This window comes from Oncorhynchus keta, chromosome 7 (assembly GCF_023373465.1).
Source record: "Oncorhynchus keta strain PuntledgeMale-10-30-2019 chromosome 7, Oket_V2, whole genome shotgun sequence".
Lineage (NCBI taxonomy): Eukaryota > Metazoa > Chordata > Actinopteri > Salmoniformes > Salmonidae > Oncorhynchus > Oncorhynchus keta.
Window position 1 is genome coordinate 40007806 of NC_068427.1, and position 5322 is coordinate 40013127.

The 5322-nt window shown below is 38.4% G+C and overlaps 1 long non-coding RNA gene across 12 annotated transcripts; it reads left to right on the forward strand.

The window, feature by feature from the left end:
* The first annotated feature begins 321 nt into the window (after window positions 1-321).
* LOC127931280 (uncharacterized) lies at window positions 322-4567 on the forward strand. Of its 12 annotated transcripts, XR_008140598.1 has the most exons (5): window positions 322-427; window positions 3706-3842; window positions 3984-4030; window positions 4172-4359; window positions 4450-4490. It is a non-coding gene; the product is annotated as an uncharacterized LOC127931280 (long non-coding RNA). The 12 variants fall into 12 exon arrangements; XR_008140606.1 differs by lacking the exon at window positions 3984-4030 and having other exon boundaries at window positions 4172-4265; window positions 4450-4567; XR_008140597.1 differs by lacking the exon at window positions 3984-4030.
* Window positions 4568-5322: the final 755 nt, after the last annotated feature.

Consider the following 5322-nt stretch of genomic DNA (forward strand, 5'->3'; position numbering starts at 1 on the left):
AAGTGACTAGGCAACAGGATAGATAATAGACAGTAACAGCAGTATACTGTAGGTAGGGGTAAAGTGACTAGACAACAGGATAGATAATAGACAGTAGCAGCAGTATACTGTAGGTAGGGGTAAAGTGACTAGGCAACAGGATAGATAATAGACAGTAACAGCAGTATACTGTAGGTCGGGGTAAAGTGACTAGGCAACAGGATAGATAATAGACAGTAACAGCAGTATACAGTAGGTAGGGGTAAAGGATAGATAATAGACAGTAACAGCAGTATACAGTAGGTAGGGGTAAAGGATAGATAATAGACAGTAACAGCAATATACTGTAGGTAGGTGTAAAGGATAGATAATAGACAGTAACAGCAGTATACTGTAGGTAGGTGTAAAGGATAGATAATAGACAGTAACAGCAGTATACTGTAGGTAGGTGTAAAGGATAGATAATAGACAGTAACAGCAGTATACTGTAGATAGGTGTAAAGGATAGATAATAGACAGTAACAGCAGTATACTGTAGGTAGGTGTAAAGGATAGATAATAGACAGTAACAGCAGTATACTGTAGACAGGGGTAAAGGATAGATAATAGACAGTAACAGCAGTATACTGTAGGTAGGGGTAAAGGATAGATAATAGACAGTAACAGCAGTATACTGTAGACAGGGGTAAAGGATAAATAATAGACAGTAACAGCAGTATACTGTAGACAGGGGTAAAGGATAGATAATCGACAGTAACTGCAGTATACTGTAGACAGGGGTAAAGGATAGATAATAGACAGTAACAGCAGTATACTGTAGACAGGGGTAAAGGATAGATAATAGACAGTAACAGCAGTATACTGTAGATAGGGGTAAAGGATAGATAATAGACAGTAACAGCAGTATACTGTAGACAGGGGTAAAGGATAGATAATAGACAGTAACAGCAGTATACTGTAGATAGGGGTAAAGGATAGATAATAGACAGTAACAGCAGTATACTGTAGACAGGGGTAAAGGATAGATAATAGACAGTAACAGCAGTATACTGTAGATAGGGGTAAAGGATAGATAATAGACAGTAACAGCAGTATACTGTAGACAGGGGTAAATTATAGATAATAGACAGTAACAGCAGTATACTGTAGATAGGGGTAAAGGATAGATAATAGACAGTAACAGCAGTATACTGTAGGTAGGGGTAAAGGATAGATAATAGACAGTAACAGCAGTATACTGTAGACAGGGGTAAAGGATAGATAATAGACAGTAACAGCAGTATACTGTAGACAGGGGTAAAGGATAGATAATAGACAGTAACAGCAGTATACTGTAGACAGGGGTAAAGGATAGATAATAGACAGTAACACCAGTATACAGTAGGTAGGGGTAAAGGATAGATAAGAGACAGTAACAGCAGTATACTGTAGACAGGGGTAAAGGATAGATAATAGACAGTAACAGCAGTATACTGTAGGTAGGTAGGGGTAAAGGATAGATAATAGACAGTAACAGCAGTATACTGTAGGTAGGTGTAAAGGATAGATAATAGACAGTAACAGCAGTATACTGTAGGTAGGGGTAAAGGATAGATAATAGACAGTAACAGCAGTGTACTGTAGACAGGGGTAAAGGATAGATAATAGACAGTAACAGCAGTATACTGTAGACAGGGGTAAAGGATAGATAATAGACAGTAACAGCAGTATACTGTAGGTAGGGGTAAAGGATAGATAATAGACAGTAACAGCAGTATACTGTAGACAGGGGTAAAGGATAGATAATAGACAGTAACAGCAGTATACAGTAAGTAGGTAGGGGTAAAGGATAGATAATAGACAGTAACAGCAGTGTACTGTAGACAGGGGTAAAGGATAGATAATAGACAGTAACAGCAGTATACTGTAGATAGGGGTAAAGGTTAGATAATAGACAGTAACAGCAGTATACTGTAGGTAGGTGTAAAGGATAGATAATAGACAGTAACAGCAGTATACTGTAGGTAGGGGTAAAGGATAGATAATAGACAGTAACAGCAGTATACTGTAGACAGGGGTAAAGGATAGATAATAGACAGTAACAGCAGTATACTGTAGACAGGGGTAAAGGATAGATAATAGACAGTAACAGCAGTATACTGTAGACAGGGGTAAAGGATAGATAATAGACAGTAACAGCAGTATACTGTAGGTAGGGGTAAAGGATAGATAATAGACAGTAACAGCAGTATACAGTAAGTAGGTAGGGGTAAAGGATAGATAATAGACAGTAACAGCAGTATACTGTAGGTAGGGGTAAAGGTTAGATAATAGACAGTAACAGCAGTATACAGTAAGTAGGTAGGGGTAAAGGATAGATAATAGACAGTAACAGCAGTATACTGTAGGTAGGGGTAAAGGTTAGATAATAGACAGTAACAGCAGTATACTGTAGGTAGGTGTAAAGGATAGATAATAGACAGTAACAGCAGTATACAGTAAGTAGGTAGGGGTAAAGGATAGATAATAGACAGTAACAGCAGTGTACTGTAGACAGGGGTAAAGGATAGATAATAGACAGTAACAGCAGTATACTGTAGACAGGGGTAAAGGATAGATAATAGACAGTAACAGCAGTATACTGTAGACAGGGGTAAAGGATAGATAATAGACAGTAACAGCAGTATACTGTAGGTAGGGGTAAAGGATAGATAATAGACAGTAACAGCAGTATACAGTAAGTAGGTAGGGGTAAAGGATAGATAATAGACAGTAACAGCAGTGTACTGTAGACAGGGGTAAAGGATAGATAATAGACAGTAACAGCAGTATACTGTAGACAGGGGTAAAGGATAGATAATAGACAGTAACAGCAGTATACTGTAGACAGGGGTAAAGGATAGATAATAGACAGTAACAGCAGTATACTGTAAGTAGGTAGGGGTAAAGGATAGATAATAGACAGTAACAGCAGTATACTGTAGGCAGGGGTAAAGGATAGATAATAGACAGTAACAGCAGTATACTGTAGACAGGGGTAAAGGATAGATAATAGACAGTAACAGCAGTATACTGTAGACAGGGGTAAAGGATAGATAATAGACAGTAACAGCAGTATACTGTAGATAGGGGTAAAGGATAGATAATAGACAGTAACAGCAGTATACAGTAAGTAGGTAGGGGTAAAGGATAGATAATAGACAGTAACAGCAGTATACTGTAGGTAGGGGTAAAGGTTAGATAATAGACAGTAACAGCAGTATACAGTAAGTAGGTAGGGGTAAAGGATAGATAATAGACAGTAACAGCAGTGTACTGTAGACAGGGGTAAAGGATAGATAATAGACAGTAACAGCAGTATACTGTAGATAGGGGTAAAGGATAGATAATAGACAGTAACAGCAGTATACTGTAGACAGGGGTAAAGGATAGATAATAGACAGTAACAGCAGTATACTGTAGGTAGGTGTAAAGGATAGATAATAGACAGTAACAGCAGTATACTGTAGACAGGGGTAAAGGATAGATAATAGACAGTAACAGCAGTATACTGTAGATAGGGTAAAGGATAGATAATAGACAGTAACAGCAGTATACTGTAGATAGGGGTAAAGGATAGATAATAGACAGTAACAGCAGTATACTGTAGACAGGGGTAAAGGATAGATAATAGACAGTAACAGCAGTATACTGTAGATAGGGGTAAAGGTTAGATAATAGACAGTAACAGCAGTATACTGTAGACAGGGGTAAAGGATAGATAATAGACAGTAACAGCAGTATACTGTAGGTAGGGGTAAAGGATAGATAATAGACAGTAACAGCAGTATACTGTAGGTAGGGGTAAAGGATAGATAATAGACAGTAACAGCAGTATACTGTAGGTAGGTGTAAAGGTTAGATAATAGACAGTAACAGCAGTATACTGTAGGTAGGTGTAAAGGTTAGATAATAGACAGTAACAGCAGTATACTGTAGGTAGGTGTAAAGGATAGATAATAGACAGTAACAGCAGTATACTGTAGGTAGGGGTAAAGGATAGATAATAGACAGTAACAGCAGTATACTGTAGGTAGGTGTAAAGGATAGATAATAGACAGTAACAGCAGTATACAGTAGGTAGGGGTAAAGGATAGATAATAGACAGTAACAGCAGTATACTGTAGGTAGGTGTAAAGGATAGATAATAGACAGTAACAGCAGTATACAGTAGGTAGGGGTAAAGGATAGATAATAGACAGTAACAGCAGTATACTGTAGGTAGGGGTAAAGGATAGATAATAGACAGTAACAGCAGTATACAGTAGGTAGGGGTAAAGGATAGATAATAGACAGTAACAGCAGTATACTGTAGGTAGGGGTAAAGGATAGATAATAGACAGTAACAGCAGTATACTGTAGGTAGGGGTAAAGGATAGACAATAGACAGTAACAGCAGTATACTGTAGATGTAAAGGATAGATAATAGACAGTAACAGCAGTATACTGTAGGTTGGGGTAAAGGATAGATAATAGACAGTAACAGCAGTATACAGTAGGTAGGGGTAAAGGATAGATAATAGACAGTAACAGCAGTATACAGTAGGTAGGGGTAAAGGATAGATAATAGACAGTAACAGCAGCGGGTAGCCATTTTATTAGCTGTTTAGCAGTCTTGTTTAGCAGTCTTGTTTCGCAGTCTTGTTTAGCACTGTTGTTTAGCAGTCTTGTTTAGCAGTCTTGATTATCAGTCTTGTTTAGCAGTCTTGTTAAGCAGTCTTGTTTAGCAGTCTTGATTATCAGTCTTGTTTAGCAGTCTTGTTAAGCAGTCTTGTTTAGCAGTCTTGTTTATCAGTCTTGTTTATCAGTCTTGATTATCAGTCTTGTTTATCAGTCTTGTTTATCAGTCTTGTTAAGCAGTCTTGTTTAGCAGTCTTGTTTAGCAGTCTTATGGCTTCGGGGTAGAAGCTGTTCAGGGTCCTGTTGGTTCTAGACTTGGTGCGCTGGTACCGCTTGCCGTGCAGTAGCATAGAGAACAGTCTATTGCTTGGGTGGCTGGAGTCTTTTAAACATGTTTGGGCCTTCCCTATGAGGTCAATGACCATGTCGACAGCCCTGTAGGCGTTCCTAAAAACCCTGACAACCTCAATAACACAGGGAAAAAATAACTCCCACGAGCGAGCCGCATCAGAAACAAAGCTGTTCTGTCATCAGGGGAAATAAAAATGTCTGCAGGGTTTTTAGTGAAGATAGACTTGCCCTTTGAAGGTGTTTACAAAACAGTCATATTTTTTACCTTATTCTATTTGTCCAAACTTGTTGTTTTGGTCTCATGTTCAGTCACTACTATAGCATCACTCCAAATGGAGAGACAAAAGGAGACTG